Consider the following 17,318-nt stretch of genomic DNA (forward strand, 5'->3'; position numbering starts at 1 on the left):
CTCTAAATTCAGGCAGTGTGAGAAGAGCAAATACTTTCAAATGCCTTCAGTGTATGAAGGCATTTCTGCTTCTTCCTAGGGACTGCAGTAAGAGTCTGTGCTTGAATCAGAATGGGATCACCAATGTATGATAGGCAGCCTAGCAAAAGCAGTGCACCTGCCTTAGCTGGAGCTCCCCACGGACATGCTGGGAGCAGTAGCTCTGTCTTGCCGCAAGCTATCACAGAAATGCTGGGAGTGCGGGGAAAACAGCATTCCCATGAACCTGCACCTACTTGAAAAGGTCTTGACTGTCAGTTTCCCTTGTAACTGGAGAGGCCTTTTTTTGTTCAGACATGTAACTTAATCTGAATAGTCACTACAGCACATTGGTAGTGAGTCAGTTCTTGTAAAATCCTTTACCAGGGCCTCTGGCATGTTGCTTGTTGGTGCCGAGTTTACCACTGCAAATAGTGTAAAATGAGTAATGATAAAATTCCTTTGATAAATATTAGGCCACATAGATTATCACATATAACATGGGATCTTTAGGAAGAATGTTTCTGGCCTAGTGAAGTTCACTGAGCCTAGAAAGACAGTCTATGATCTTTAAACACTGTAGTGGCTTTGTTTAAAACTTGTTATCTGGTTGTATTTGAACATGGCAAACAGCTGTAGCCAACAGGGAAGAAACCGTGTGCCCACTAAGCTGGCATAGTTTTCAAAAGTCTTAAGCTTGTTCTCTTGTTCCTACATTTTTGTGTGCTCCAATTCTAGGTTCCATTTGAGGATCTAACACTAGCTACCCATTTTCTAATCAGCTGAAAATGAAAATATCCATCATCAATCCAGCTTCTGTGGTACTGAGAACAAAAACTCTTATGTTCATTTTTCTGTTGCCATATAGCGAGAATAAGACTACATGCTGGTCATTCTAGCAGAACAAATTTTAAGGGTGGGGTTTCTTTTTCTTAAAAAAAAGTAGGGAAAAGTGCAAGGCACCTCTTCACTCTTGGAATTTGATGTGTCTGTGCTCTCATCATTTGCAATGTGGAAAAGCCACTAGGTGAGATCTGAAGAAGTTCAATAGCACACAGAAGTAAGCTTGTGACTGGTAACAAGATGGTTTTATTTGTGTGTTGGGAGTTTTCTAAAGGGGGCTGCACTGGAAATCTTGGGGAGCTTTTCCTAGAGTTCAATAAGAAGGTGGTGTCTGATGTGTCCTTGGCATACCCATCATGTGGAGCACAGTGCTACTGTTACTGCATACGTTTATAGAGCTTGGCCCTCACCTGCTGCAAGCCTGATTGTAATGCAGAGTTCTGTGCAGCCCAGTAGAAGTATGAAGATACGTTCTGAACAGCTGTGCTCCTTTAAAATATGCTAGATGTAATGTTAGTTAGAAACCTCCTGGGCTGCAGTATCTGTTTCAAGTTGTTTCTTCATTAGAAATTTGGATTTCAATTAGCAATGATTTAAAGGAAAGAAGTGGTCTAAGGACAGTTATAGAAGAGGACAACTTCTTTTGCGTTAGGTCTGATGTGCATGGATTGAGGCGTGTTTGAAATAGTGCTGGATCTGCTTTAACACAAGTCCTTACCTTCTTTCTGAGCAAAGCAATGGATCTTACATGTGCTGCAAAACTATCACTTTAGATCCTTGTCCAGTTGCCTTGATGATCAGTACTCCTCTTTCTGTCTTCATGGAGCACTCCATCAGTGAGTGTGAGGAGATAAAGCCAGAATGTATAGAGTCTTATTTCTCATGTTGGGAGGGACTGGGTGTGCTGTGGTTGCTATATATGGATGTGTAACTGGGGATGGAAAACCAACTGTGCATAAAATAAGTAGCATTTGTCTACATTTAAATCTGTCTCCTCCTCTAAAGTAATTTAAGGCATTCTCTTTAATATTTATTACTATGGTGGTGCTTGCTGCTCTGGATGGTGCATGCCAGCTTACAAATACATGAAAATAAAAGACCTAACTCTTCTTCTCTACTCTGTACAGTACAGCTGGATAATTGTAAAATTAGCCTTTTCCTGAAAAAGTAACTATCCCCCGATCTTGTTCTGGAATAGGAGTTAGAAAGAAAAAGACCCCGTGTCTTGCCACTCAATGCATCAGTTGCATGCACAGATTTTTTCCCTTAGTTTCAGTATACAAACATACTGTCCAGAATGATTTTAAACCAAGAGGGAACTATCTTCTCCCCTCCACCCCCATTTCAACACCCTCATCTTTCTTGTATAGTTTGACGTAGTGTGGAAATTAACTGAATGGTGAATCTTCAATCACAAGCTTGAATATAAATTGAGGGGGTTTTCAGTTTCTTGAAATTTTTTCTCATTAAGACACAACTTATGCCCAAAATAAGGGGAACAAGATGTTCAGAACTTTGGAAAGGTAGGTCAGCATCATAATAGACTGACTAAGTGTGCATGTAGAAGGAACTTAACTTCATTCATGTGATTTACTTGCTCAGCATCAGATGAATCTGGCTATTTTCTTCCACAAAAAGCGAAGTGAAGGAGTGTGTGCTTGGATGATTGGGAAAGAAACCATTGAGCTCAAAGCACTATTAAAATTTTCTTTACAGTTTGGAAGACTCCCTGTGTCATATTTATAAAGAAGCAATAGTTTCAAACCACTTTGATCAAGAGGGTTACTTAGGCAAAGCCTATATGCTTTCCTAATACAAGCAACATCTGTCATGTCCGATGGTGCTTATTCCTTGGTCCTGTATGCAGTTTGAATGCAGTATCACCTTTGGCTTAGAAGATTGTATTTAAGTTTCTCAACATGTTGCTTCAGTTCTGTGTCTGTTTATCCTGCCACTTACTACAGTTCTTCCTTCTACCCCATCCCCCTCAGCCCCAGGCAAGTCTCAAGTTTTGGGGCTTCTTTTCTTAAGAACAGTAATCCTTTTAATATTGAATGTGAACTACCAGTCCTGCAAGACAGGGATACTACTGGTAGCAGTTTGAGGAGCACTGAGGTCTGTGTGGTCCAAGACGATCTATCATTTTAGAACTGTAGCAGTTGTCTCTTGAGAAATACAAAAAATGTGGCTCTAGGACAAGAAGAATCCAGTGAAGCCTGAATTCACTGGAAATCTTCAGACTACAAAGATGAAAGAGGTTCTTGTTTTCTTATTTCATATCTTGCTGGATTAAGCAACTTGCTGCTGCTCTATTCAAGGTCATTTTAGTCTCCCTCCCCCCAACCCTATTCCCTAGTACCAGGTATTTGAAGATGTCTCATTGTGTTGGCCATCCAGTGGGATAGAAAAGATGAATGTCAGCTTGTTGCAAAGGATTCTTTATGCAGAAGATGCCTGTGCGTGCATGGGGGCCTATAGCAGCAAAGGAAGCTTCTCCCTGTCCTGTACAGTTTTGTGTGAGTTGTGTAAACCCTTAAACTGGATGAAGTAAACTAAAAATGGAATTGTTTTGCATTTCCTCGTGAAAGCAGAGTTCTCTAGACTGTGATTCCTTCTGATTTCATGACTGTTACATCTGTCCTTTCCTTGCCTGGAAAAGGTGAGAGGCAGTAAACATGAACTGAAATGGGGGGCTCCAACTGAATGTAATGAAAACAAATTCCTGTGAGGACAGTCAAATGGTGGAGGTTGCCCAGTCAGATTGTGTAGTCTCCGTCTTTGAAATTTTTTTTGACTGAGGAATCAGAACCTGACTAACCTCGTCTGACCTCATAGCTGACCCTGCTTTGAGGAAGAGAGTGAACAAGATGACTTCCTGAGATCTTGTTTAACTGAACTTATCCTGTGATCCTGCAGCTAATCTGTCGCTGTTCTGTGAAAGTGAGGAATGGCTGTGAGAATCAGGATACCCCAGGCTAGCTTGTAGGAAACCATGTTTGTTTGATCTCAGGCCATTTCCAGCTTTGCCACCATGTCAGTGTGTTCCCAGTATGGATCTTTTTAAATATTATCGCTGGAAAGACCAAATGTGGTTGTGGGGCATAAAGAAGCAACTTGTTGAAACATAGCTTGAGCAGTGCCTCACCCATAACTATCCCAGCTTTCTGAAGGTAACACTGAATGGGGGATATGCATGCTGAAAGCATGTTTTTGCAGCAGAGAGTGTGATTCCTGAGAGCTGTTCACTATCCTTTCTTAGGATGAAGGAGCAGAGGCTGTACAGATGGGCATGCAGGATAGACTGGGTCTGTATGTGCATACCTGGACACTGTTAGCAGGAATTCTGGGTGCTTTCCAGCTGGAAGTGGGATGGAAGTGGAGGTGACTGATGCCACTGCGGTCTGCATGGAAAAGGAAGGGAGAGCTCTAAGCTTACTGTTGGCTGTGACTGTGAGGAGTGTTACTTTATTGGGTGGGGGGACATCAGTGGTACATCTTGCTGACTTTTCAGTTCAGCTTTCTATCTTCGCAAACTGTTCACAGTTCTATTGTTCTTCTGCAACATTGCTCAAAAGCAGAATTGAGAGAATTTCTTACATGAAGAGTCAGCAGCTCAGGAGAGGTGTGGACTGTTGCTGAGGAGATTTACAGGGGTTTGTTAATTGGAGCTGGAACAGTGATGCTAAAAGGAAAAATGAGACTGGCAGCACTTGGGACAAAAAGTGAGACAAAAGCCCCACATTGCATTCATATGCCTTTTCTTCAAAGTTATGCTTTGTTTTCCTCTTCTTTTTCCTGTTGTTCTTTTGCAAAGAGGATTTTAGCCAAAGGAAGTTTTTGAAGCCTGTGTGAAAACATATAACATCAACATTTTCATAATGAAGTTAGTATTAGGATTACAACCCTAGGAATACATATTTCTACCCTTATCTGGATTTATTAAAAAAAAAATAATAATGGACATTATATCATGTGCTATGGAGTCAGAAGGAATTTGTACCCTTTCTGCAGCTAGCTCTGCTCAGGTCAAAGGTTCTGCTAGGCATCCTTTTTTTTCTTTTTTTCTTTTTTTTTAACTAGTGAAGATTTTTTTTCTCAGAATTACTTTCTCAATCATTTCTTTATATTCTCTCTTGTTGCAATCACTTTGGTTTTTTTCTCTATACTGTACAGAAAAGTAAGCTCGAAGACAATGGTACAGGAAGTATTAGTTAAGCATGTGATGATGTAAACATGATACTTCTCGGAAGGAACAAGATACCCTTTCAGTTGTGATATTTTGTCATCTTTGTTGTGCTTAGCTTGCTGATTTTGCACCCTTTTGCCTGCTGGTTTTGCATCCGAAATCTGAAAGTCTCTAGTGATAAAACATGAGTGAATCCTTAAATAAATAGAGTCTGTTTCTGACATCAGCTGTAATGTGGTAGCTATAGTTTCTCCTGCATGCTTTTGGTTTTGTAACCCAAACCAGAGGAGGCTTTTCTTACCTGTAGAAGTAAATGAGAGTTGAAGATTCAGCCAGTTCTGTGTCTGCTTGCCACAGAGACTGATCACCGGCCACATCAGTTTACCAACATTTAAATGTGGCTTTACAGCAGTGTCATAAAATTAGCTTAAAATTTCAGTGGGAAGTGGTCAGAAACACTTCTTTCGTGCTATGTGCATTTTGTGTAGGCTGGCAACAATATACAGCTTCTCTGGTTTCTGGCTATGAAGAACTCTGCTTGAAAGTGTTCTTTTGGAGGAGCTCAAATACCTATGCAAACTCAGCTGTTCATTACCATTCTGTTTTTTGAAATAATGAGAGGCTATTGCCTGCGGGAACAGCCTGGGCTTTCTGGATGGGGTCAGGTAAGCCTCATCTGGTTTTGGTGTGTCTTCATGTGATGATGTATGCATTTCTTTCTGGCATCCCTACCCAAGATGTAGGAAACCTGTAGTGTGTTTCTGCTTGCTGCTGGATCATGTCATGCTACTGTGACTGAATTTCTTGAGCAACATCAATATGTGCAAAAAGGATGGAAATACTAAATCTTCATCTGAGCTTGCTCTTGGTTCTGCCTTGTTCAGTTTCATGTGTTGGTGGCTTGAGTGAGAAAGTTTGCATACAGGTTGGTTTTATGAAGCAGGATGTAGGCATGCAAAATTGATGCTGTTGTAGGTCAGACTAGCAATTAGCAACAAACCAGGCAAACTGGAGGGAAGTGAGGCTTGCCTGGAGGAACTCTGGGCTTGCTTTGAGTTCTGTATTCATTTTCTGTGGAGTGGGTAATTCAAAAAGCTATGTAAAGAAGCAGTGGGTTTTATAGCTTTTGTGCTGTTGTAGGTCTTATGGTCTGTCAAACAGTTGCACTTCTCTGGGGTGGGCCGCAAAGCGGAAAAGAGTGATGGCATAGCTGAGCTCTCTTGAGCTTTTCCTAAGCAAGTCTTGCAGCAGCTGTTATGGCTGTAATGCAGCCTGAGGTGGGCTAGAAGGTGTCTGTGCTACTGTCTCAATTGAAATAAAAAGGAAAGAGAGAGACAAAGGAAAAAAAGTGTTATCTTTCAGATATACTATTCCTTTTGTATGTTAAGCTGAGCAACGGTTATTATTGCCCTTTCCTTTGGCTGAGATGCACTGTCACTGAGAAAAATTGGCATCGTGGTAGAATATGGAGCTTATCAATAGCCTCTCCTGATCACTTTTTGTAAAAATCTTTTCTGTATCTTTCTTTAAAAACAAAGAACAAAATAACCAGAAAAAAATGCTGCTTTCAACAATTGTTCTTTGGGTGTGGTTTTGTGCATTGAAAATGTTTCTATGCACATTGGTTAGTTTAGAGATGCATATTGGAAAATAAAAGTGTAACTGGAAAAATTACCAGAAAGTGTTGACTCAGTTGTACACATCAGTCATGGCTAAATGGATTTTTATAATACAAAGTTTTCTGACTTGACCTAATTGGAAAATACCAGATGTTATTCTTCATGATTTTTGATGCTTCTGTTGCAAGAAGGGAAAAAGAGAACTGATTTATGGTGTTTGCATGACTGTGGTTTGCTGTCGTTAACAGTAAGGTCTGTTCTTAATGATGCTCTGCTGAATGCTAACCAGATTTACTTGCTGGTGGTGACATGATAGACTGTAGCATAGCTAAAGACTGTAGACTGTAGAGCATTTTATCAATAGCTGCATGTATTCAAATACAGTTTCACATTCTGTACTATTCTACAGAAGTGTTGTCCAAGGGGAAAAGAACAATACTGCATCACTAGCATCACTAACATATCATTCTGTAAGTGAGCTTTCAGCTAAGAATTGACATCTAGTCAGGGTTTGCCTGAGTAGTATAACTAAAGATAAATCTGCAGATAAGTGCAAGGTACTGAATATTAGCAGATGGTCAGCTCAGTATAGAGCATTTGAAGTCTTACAAATGATGGGTTGTTCCTTCTGTTGATCAAGTGCTGAGCTAACTCGAGTAAAGGGATTATAGGGCAAAGGGGATGATTTTCATTTTCCTGGTAATTTGAATGTCCATAACCCTGTCACTTTTTCTGTGCTAGCAAGTTAGCTGTCTTTTTCTGCATGCGAGGCCTTGGATTGTGAAAAACAAAAATCTGTGGCTGGATGTGATGACAACTGAGCAGCTTTCTTGGTCTACTCATGTGGAGGCGGAATTCTAAATTAAACCATTTTGTCTCCAGAGCTGAACAGCAAAAGTAGACCATCTTTAATGTCTACATTAATAATCCTTGCATATAGCAAGTGCATGTGCAGGACTGTGCTCAATTTGAGCTTACTGTATCTCCCATTCTAATATTTGGAGTTGTATCTGAAGGCTTTCATGTCCAACAGATGGTGGTTCTTCTTCATTAGGTGCTTTAGGTACTGATCAGAGTTCCTAGATTGTACCACTAGCTCAACTTGAGTAACAGAACAGAAAGATTGCAACCAGGACACTTTTCTTGGGAAAGTAAGTCAAAGTGAGAAAAATTGCAAATAATCACTATGGCTGCAACTTGCTATTTGCAAAATTGCAAATGATCTTTGTGGTAAATAATCCCTGTGGCTGCTCCTTGCAGTGAACAGGAAAAAAACAGGTGGTTTGATATGCAGATGTTGTGTGGCTTTTAAGTCCTGCCAAAAGAGGAAACAGATTGCTGATAGCGTCTGCTCTTGCTGGAATCCTGGTCGGAAGGAAAGTTCTCTTGTAGATAATGCAGATACTACTTCCAAAACTTTGACTTTCTTTGTTTTTATGGTGTTTTCCTGAAAAATTACTAACAAAGATAAAATAATGGATATTAGTCATCAAGGAAGCTTCAGGCTATGTTTTGAGCTCTCAGTTTTATTTTGTTTTTTAATCATAGTGACACAATCATTCACAGGCTAGATGTTTCTCTAGAAACACGTATACAGTCCACATTTCAGTGTTGCTTTTCACCATGTAGCCATCATGACTATTGAAGAAATCTATCCTAGGAGCTTTTAAGCAACAGTCCTTCTCCCTGCCTTGTACTCTATGGGGAATGCTATCAGGTGGCTAAAAGGGATACAAGCCTATCTCATCAGGCTAAGAGGACATCTCATGTGGCTTTGTTAAATCAGATATGGCAGCTCTTCTGGCTATGTGAGTCTACTCCCTCAGTCTACCGTGTATGTTATTCCTGTAGGCAACTTCTTCCCTGCTATGTATCACAGGACAATTAAGTCTGGAGGGAGGCCTCTATCCACTTCCTCTTCTTCTCTGCCCCCTCCCCCATCCCAAATAAGACAATGTTCAAAGTTAATTATATGCAGAGGACATAACTCCTTTCTAGTTTTCATTGAACTTAAACCTCCAGCTATCAGCGAAATAGTTACATATTTTGTCTTGGTTTTAATAAACACACTTTTCCTCACATCTAGATATCCATTCCAATATAATCTTAAACGAAATATAGATAAATACCTCTACTCACTAAAAATCTTTTTGATAGGTACTTATCTCATTCAGTGCTTTTGACTAAACTTTCAGGAAGCAGAGACACAAACAGACGAGATTCAAGAAAAGGTCTTATTTCTGTGTACGTGTTGGATGGCATTTACATTATGAATGGATTCTTCTTCTACTCCTTTCCCTTCTCCAGGTGATTCCCATGAAAGGGTGAGATTGTGTGCCTGAAGAGAGCTGGCAAGGGCATTGTGAACATCAGTAGCAACCATGAGTAGCAAAACAGATCTAACTCCAGGAAATAGCACTCATGTTTGCTGCAAGCTTCTTTTTTCCTGACACTAGAGAGTGTTAGCTTGTTTAAAACAGCCACCACTTTAGTGGTAAAATGCCTTTCAAAGAGAATAGATTCTGTTCATGCTAATCATAGAACAAATTTTTTGGGACACTGTGTCATGGGGTTGTGAGAACCATTGTGATAACAGGTGTACATGAAATTACTTGCGTTGCACTCTGTTTTCAAGAGGGCTTCTATTCCCACTTACCACAAGGAATGAATCCTCTTCTACACAGCTCAGAAGCTTCAGAGTATGGAATGAGAATCACAGATTTTGAATGAGCCAAAATCTCTGTTTTGCATTGTTGCTACTTGTATTGTTCCATTTAGTCCATGGAACAATGATCCTTGAATCCCAAAGGTCAGTGTTTCTGATCAGAAAAGTCAAGAAAATCTACAAGCAAACCATAGGTATAGTATTATGATGCAGCTGGCTATAGCAACATCTGGAGTCAGCTATTGGCCAAGCAGCAGTAAATGCACAGAATCTTGTGGAGGTGTTTTTCATACTTTTCCCCCTCCCCTAAAAAGAACATTCCTAATCCTGTATCTTTCTGAGAAGTGTGTAAGGAGTAAGTAGCTAAGCAGCATCAAAGCACCATTCAAGGAGTAAAGTCTGTAGACATTATGAATTTTAAGATGGCATTTATAATGTTCAGTCACTGCTTATTTAACAGAAAGTTAGGTGTGGAGGGGGAAGGCTTTGTAAAATAAACTACTGCCTTCAGGAAACTGAAGAATATTTTTATTATTATTATTATTTATTTGTTATATATATTTATCTGCCATAAAAGAAATACATCTCCAAGGACAGTTTTCATGTCCTTTGGAAGCAATACTACTATTCTTCCAATCCACCAGCATTTAGGGTTTTTTCCCATGAGTTCTATTTTAGTTTTTCTTTATCAGCCCCCCTTGACTCCACCAACACTCACCGCTCCTCTTCCCTGCCCCTCCCCACCCCTGAAGGAACACATGTATTTCCTGTTGTCTTGGGCAGGGTATGTTTGCTTGTTTGTTTCATTTCAGTACATACCTTCTGTGTTAAGGTTTTTTTGTTGCTGACCTACTGATACTTATTGTAAAGGGCCTTCTCCCCCCATGCCCTTGTTCTGTCTGGCTTAATAGGCTTTCTGTATCAGGATTGTTGGAATGTAAAATCACTTTGAATGCTTCTTTCTGGGGTAGTGAGTCATACTTGGATTTCAGTAGGATTTCTGTCATGATGCAGTCTGTTTCAAGACATTGCTTTTCACGTCAATAGGTTATGCCAAGCTCTCACAACAAGGCAACGGAGCAAATGTCTGTTGTTCGTTCCTGGAAACTGTCTCACTTCTGAGCCACTTGGCTTCTGTTCAGAAAGAAAAATGAGGAGAGGTCTTCCCATGTCCAACTTTTCCTGCAGCAAAATCTGGAATCATGAGCATTGGGAAGCAGTTGCTGCAGTCTCAAAGTAAAACAGCCTCCCCTGCTATTCGAATGTTACTGGTGTTCTCTTGTGTCCCAGCAGTTAGAGGTATTCAGCTAGACCTGGAAGCAGAGCAGGAAGCAGTTTGACTTCTGATGGCCTGAGGCAAAATTTGAGCAGAGGTAAAACTTAGCTTCTGTGATGAATAGACTTCGCACTAGTGCAATGAGAATTCTACAGCATGAGTTCTTAAATGTTTTCAGATTATCTAGCCAAGATGAGTGTGAAAAGAAACATGGGTTGGACGCTTGGAATAAGTAAGCAGCTGGCTAAGTATTTCTGACCTGTTTATGGAGAGGGGGAGGAAATGGATTCAGTGGGAGCAAATGTTCCTGTGATCTCTGCTTTAGCACCTGTCTTGTACCATTGGCAAACTGGCAATTGGTTGATGCGCAGCTTACCTGTACACCTGGTGCAAACAGCTCACTGCCCTTTAATGCAGTTACATGCTTGGTTCAGTGGCTTTCCATCGGAAACCTCAAGAGCAGAGCATGTGGAGAGTAGAGGTTTGGGCCCATTCAGCAAGACCTGTTCTTTGATAAAGTGAAAGAACTCCAGGTGAGACTTGGCTTTCTGTGTTCAGACCTGGCTCTGATGTGTCCTTCATCTGCTATAGATGACCAGGCTGGCAGGATAATGTCTGGGGAGATGCACCAGGTATTCACCAGTACCTCTCAACGTGAGCTGGAGGCTTTCCAAGTTTCTTTCTACTCCCACTGATAACTTCAGGTTTTCAGTGACAGGTCAAAATACAAGGAATACAAGTGACTGTTGTCCACAAACAAGCTTGTTCTTGGATTATGTTCTCAGGTATCTTTTTTATTTTTTTTCTTCTCTTTCTCTCTCTCTCTGTATGGTGCTCTTCTAGTTATGTGGGCTTATCTATAGAAAGCCAATGTGCTGCAGCAGGTCCTCCAAACACTTTGTGGACTGCCATTCTGAGGCTCTTGAATATAAAATGTTTAAATCCACATTTCAAAAATTGTGCTTCTCATAACTCTGCTCTGACTATCCTAGTTGAAGACAGGTTAGCCTATTCCCTAACTGATGAAACACCCACTCTCCCTGTGGGGCATTTTGGTTATACAGAACAAGATGCAACCAGTGGACTCTAGCACAGGATCGTTGTTTTCTTGCTTGCTTTAGTTATCATCCGAAAGATCTGGATGTTTGAAAGTTTAATTTGTGTGCCTTAAACTCAACATCACAAAGACCTGTGATTTCCAGATAAAGGTGCTTCGATTTAAGACTGCTAAGATCTAGGCAGCTGGAATTATCTAGTAGGCATCAGTGATGTGAACATACTAGGTAAGAATAATATCGTAGTGGTATTCACTCCAGGTTGGTTATAGTCTTGTATGTCATGTAGTTGACAGGAAGTTGCATTTTTTATGTGGTTAGCAGGAAACTAAATCCAGGTCACTAGGACTGAAGCTGTTTAAATGCTGACTCCTGAGAAGAGGGCATAAGTGAAGCAACCATCTGGAGGAGGCCTGTGCTCTGAATCCAGAGATGGGGAGGCAGAAATTCTTAAAGCTGACAGGTGTGCTCTGTACAACTCCTTTCCAACACAGTGTATACATGTTGGTGTGTTAAATAAACGAAGGAACAATCTGCTGGACTTCCTTCGAGTAGCTATGTATCTGAACAAAGTTAAGTGCATGCACAAATGACCTTGAAAAACCATCGTACTTTCATTCAAGGGCTTCTATTAGCAGCCATTTGTTGAGGTTAAGAGTATTGCCAAGTGTTTTGTCCCATGCTTTAGGAAACAGGGTGAAGCTTTATCTGCCAGTATGACCAGTTTAAAATCTGCGTTGAGCTCTGTACTGTTGAATGCAGATGGGTGCAACTAAATGTTCTGCATAAAGTCCCAGCAGTAGAATTCTGTCCTCTGTCCCAAGTTCTGCTTTTAGGCTTGTCAGGTACAAAGGGTTTTGATAGCCCTTGTACTTTGCTTGAAAGTCAGTTTCAATGCTAGCTTTTCAAAAGCTGGCTTTACATGGCAATACAATACTGTTTTCAGCATGTTACCTTCATAGTTAGATTTAGCTCACCAGGATAGGTCTTTGGTGGTGGAGAAGGCACCTGAGATGGCAGGAAATCCTCCACCAGGCGTGAAATCTGTAGCTGGAGTGGAGATGGGTCTGTTTTATCAGAGTAACACCTGGAATGTGTGGGTCAGTACACCTTGGAATGTGACTTACTCGTAAGTCAAAACCAGCTTTATTGTACTGCAGTTGATTAGTCTGTAAGTTAATGTGTCTGTACCTAATTACTTTATAAATATCTCTATTTTTCAGTGGGGCATGCATAAATTACTGTTTACTGTCAGTATGACAGTAAGGAAGCTTATATGCCTGTGTTGCCACTGATGCTGTGAAGTCTTTGCATGTAAAATATTTAGAAGCTTTGCCAGTAGAACAGTAGAGGCTGGAAAAAAAGTTGGGGGATTTATATAACTTCATGCTTTGTCTCTTGCAGGCTAAGAATCTTTCTGCGTATTAGATGTAGGCAAGCAAGATATGTTGCTACTATGATACAGGAAGCTGGCTTTACTTCCCAGCCAGCCCAACAGAGTCTTTAGTTCAAGCTCATTGTTTTTCACCACACAGGAAAACAAAAGCTTTCTTACAAATGCTTTACTTCATGGAGTCTTTCTGCATCTCACATTCTTTACACAACTGTTGCAGGACTCCTACATTTTGTTTTTATCACATTTCATTCAAAGAAATGTTGCAAAGGGGCTGTAAAATCATGTTGAGTTTATTACTGCCTGGTGATACTTACAATTGTGCTTGATTTGGGAGAACAGAGTGTTTTTTATGTTATCATAACTTCTATTTAAAGAGTGCAACTACGTTGTTTGACCTCTTGTTACTGTATGGTTTAGTATGAAGTGAAGGAAATATCTATTGGCATCTGTACATTGTAGAAGAAACTGGTTGTTTTGTTGTCTGTTGCATCCTCTAGGAAAGAAAAATGTACAAGCCTACCTATTGCATTCTGTAAACAAGTAGTACTGTCCTCAAAGTTTCCTTTTGTTGGCTTTGTAGCTGTTCTGTTTGTTTGATATTTCCCCTAATTCTTTCCAAACTCACCTCAGGAAAATGGTGCATCTATGAGTAATACTCTTGAATTTAAGACTATGAAGAGGTCTAGTGTGGCTGCTGGAAAGATTACCATGAGCTTATCTACTTGTGCAGTGGAGCTTTGTTCCATATGTGACTGTTTGTCGGAATTGTTCACTGAACAATCAAGTTCAGTCTTATAATCTCATCATCTTGTGTTCCCAGATGTTTCAGTTTCTGTACTTTGCTGATCAGATTAATTTACACAGGAGTCCAGACTCCTGGAGCCTAATTCTGTGATAACTGCTAACTTGCAAGGATAAGAATAATTTGTGGGGGTCTTCCAGCCTGCTAGTGAAATAAGTTCTTTCAAAACTTCAGTTGTTTCTTCTTCTAGTAGCCAATTATCTCAAAGAGCGTAATTCTATAAAAATGTAATTTTCTTTATCAGCACTAAAAGTTCAAAGGACAAAATTAGCGTTCCTGAAAAAAAACAGACAAAAAAAGTGAAATTAGCACAGTTTTGGACTTCCTGGTCATTCCAGTAACTATTTTGGCACTTAAAGCTGTCATTATTAGAGATTGCGTGAGAGCCATGACAAATGCTTAATCACAAATGTTCTATTGTCTTCAACTACTTAATTCTTAAATATCAAGTCTGCACTGAGCTATCGGTGTGTATAATGCTAATACTTCTTGTGTTACAGATTCAACTTTGCTGTCTGTTACTGAAAGGAACTGCTTCTCATTTAACTTTTAGTAAAATTACTTTTCTTTATGAATACTCTTTCAATATATTAATTAAAAGATGGACTCCCAAGCAAATTTGTAGGAATCTTTATAAAAGAGGCTGCACATAAGCATGTGTGTATGTGTATACAGGCATATATTTTTATGTATGCATGTATATATATTCTTCTTCTTTCATTTCTGCACTCTCCCTTGGTTTTAGTTTTTCCTAGAGAAACTGTTCTGCTTTAGGATCAAATATTTGTAATTTTTCTAGTTGTCATCTGTGAGCATGAACCATATATCTGTAGCATGCCACCTTCTATTTACAGGTAATCTTTCCAGTGTGGTCTGATGCTCTGGTACAGTAAGTAAAAAAAAAAAAAAAAAAAATAAATTATCATGGATACCTGTATAGAAACATAATGGCACACCAGAAGCCAGCGGTGTAGCCATGTTTGGCACTTAAAAGGAATTGTTTGATTTGGTATGTGTATTTTGGGCTTGTGGTTTTGTGCTTTTTTTCTGGGTGGTGGGTTGTTTTGGTTGGGCTTTTTTTTGTTAGTTTTTTGGTTGGGTTTTTGTAGGGTTTTTTTAAGTCTTTGATTTGGTAAAATCATGGCTTCTGTTCATCAGAAATGCACGCTTCCTGGTATAGTAATGGCTGGCTTTACAGTACTGAAAGACAGACCATATTTCTGACTTTAGGAGGAATAAGCTGTTTATCTTTTTGATCCAGGAGAAAGACTACCAGCTGTGTAGTCTTTCTAATACAAGTTTTTCTCAATACAGCATCTTTCCTTAAGCAAAATCCTTTTCAAAAGGTAGCTGACGGAGTCTGTGTTTTAATTGGAAAGGTTTAAACACTTTTTTCAAATAAGCTGCCCTTTAAGATATCCTTTTCTAGGTTTTGCTTTGCTTGTATAGAAAAGTAGTAAAGTGATTATCATTCATAACTAAGAATTGTTGTGACCTACCTTGTTTGTATTTACATCGTTGGTTTTGGTGTATGTTTCTTCAAGTTTACTGTATTTGTAGTATATAAACACATTTTTTTTTCCAAACAATAAGGACACAGTCACACTGTAGACATTTCATAGTACTTTTGAAATAGTTTTGAGCAATTACTTCAGTATAATGTTCTTGCTGATAGATGAATTGATTAATCACTTTTCTTATAATGATGGAGGGAACTGCTTTAAATCTTTACTTCATTTGTAGGTTAAGAAGTTCTCTCCCTTATCCCCAAGATTTTTTGGTTGGGGTTTTTTGTTTATTTTAAGTAACTTCTCAATTTGCTACAGTTAATGAAATTTTGTCCTTGTGGTGGTCAAGGTAATCACTGAATGGCTGAGGTTAGGAAGGACCTCTTGATATCATGTAATAAAAAACCCTGTTCAAGCAAGCAGGGTGAACTAGAACAGTTTGCCCATGACTGTGTCCAGTCAGGTCTTGAGTATCTCTGCAGATGGAGACTTCACAGCCTTTCTGGGCAAGCTGTTTCAATGTTTGACCATTATCACAGTAAAAATGTGTTTTCTTGTGTTCAGATAGAATTTCATGTGTTTTGATTTGTGCCTATTGCCTCTTGTCCTGTCACTGGGCACTACCAAGAAAAGTCTGGCTCCATCTTCAGTCTCTTCCATCAGGTATTTATATGCTGGAATAAGGTTCCCCCTGATACTTATCTTCTCCAGGTTGACCAGTCCCAGCTCTCTCAGCTTCTTCTCATCTGAAAAATGCTCCAGTCCCATTATCAGCTTCATGCCCCTTTGCTGGACTTGCTCCAGTACATCTATGTGTGTCTTGTGCTGGGGAGGTAAGACATGGACCTAGCAGTCCAGATGTGGCCTCACCAGTGCTGAGTACAGGGGAAGAACCACCTCCCTTGACCTGCTTTCAATACTCCTCCTAATGCAGTCCAGGTTAGTATTGGCCCTCTTTACCGTGAGGGTGCAATGCTGACTCATGTTCAACTTGCTGTTGATCAGGACCCCAGAGTCCTTCTCTGCTGAGTTGCTTTCCAGCCAGTTAGTCTGCAATTTTCCAGCATCTCCAGGTTCTCCTGAATGGCAACACAGCTATCTGATCTATCACCCACTCCATCCACTTTGGTATCAGTAAATGGAGCGACCCTGGCTTTATCAGCCAAGGCTCTTCAAACTCTGAAGAATGGAGCCACCTCCCACAACCTATCTGGTGACCTATTGTAGGGCTGCACTACACATCATGGAAAAAATTTTCCCCCAGCGTCGCACTTGGATGTCTCAAGCTACCTCTTATGTCTTTCTTTTTATTGCACCTTCTGACACTGCCCAAGAAGCGTTTCACTCTGACCCCTCTTCAGGCAGCTGGGAGCTGCTATTACACCCCCCTTGGTCTTTCCCTCATCAGACTAACTAAAACCATAGGCCCAAGGAGCCTGCTATCTTGGTAGCTCTGCACTGTCTCCTTTCTCATTTTACGAACTAGCTCACTCCTTGCACATTCCTTGGCAGAGAGCATGCAGACTGGACACAGTAGGACCCACCTACTGGGAGGGTGCCTCACTGGTGCCAAGGGTGAAGGCAGCTTGCTCCTGATTTGCTAGCTGTCTTTCTTCTAACAAAGCCTAGGTTTTGGTTTGCTGTATTCAGGAGAGCAGTACACTGTTTCTTTCTGTGAAGCTTCAACATAGTTATTGTTTGGTAAGTTCAGTGTTAAGTTAAAGAAAATTTTCCTTAGTAGAATGTGAGCTAAGCTTTAGTTGCCAATGCTTTTATTTGGTGTTCTTTCTGTAGTTGTAGCTCATTTTCTACTGATATTCTGTAGAGGTAACTCCAGATAATTTTTTTATCAGCATATGTAATTATACTGTAGGATATATATTTTTTGTGATCTTTGTATCTTCAGATTGCACTTCTGAATGAGCTCCTCTTTAAGAGTTAACTGCATGC

At 40.1% G+C, this 17,318-nt stretch overlaps 1 protein-coding gene across 2 annotated transcripts in view; it reads left to right on the forward strand.

Annotated features, from left to right (window-relative positions):
- The window catches only part of SHB (SH2 domain containing adaptor protein B), an 83,463-nt gene that overhangs the window by 22,932 nt on the left and 43,213 nt on the right, over window positions 1-17,318 (forward strand). The window lies entirely within an intron of this gene.

The sequence above is a fragment of the Falco rusticolus genome, chromosome Z (genome assembly GCF_015220075.1).
Source record: "Falco rusticolus isolate bFalRus1 chromosome Z, bFalRus1.pri, whole genome shotgun sequence".
Taxonomy (NCBI): domain Eukaryota; kingdom Metazoa; phylum Chordata; class Aves; order Falconiformes; family Falconidae; genus Falco; species Falco rusticolus.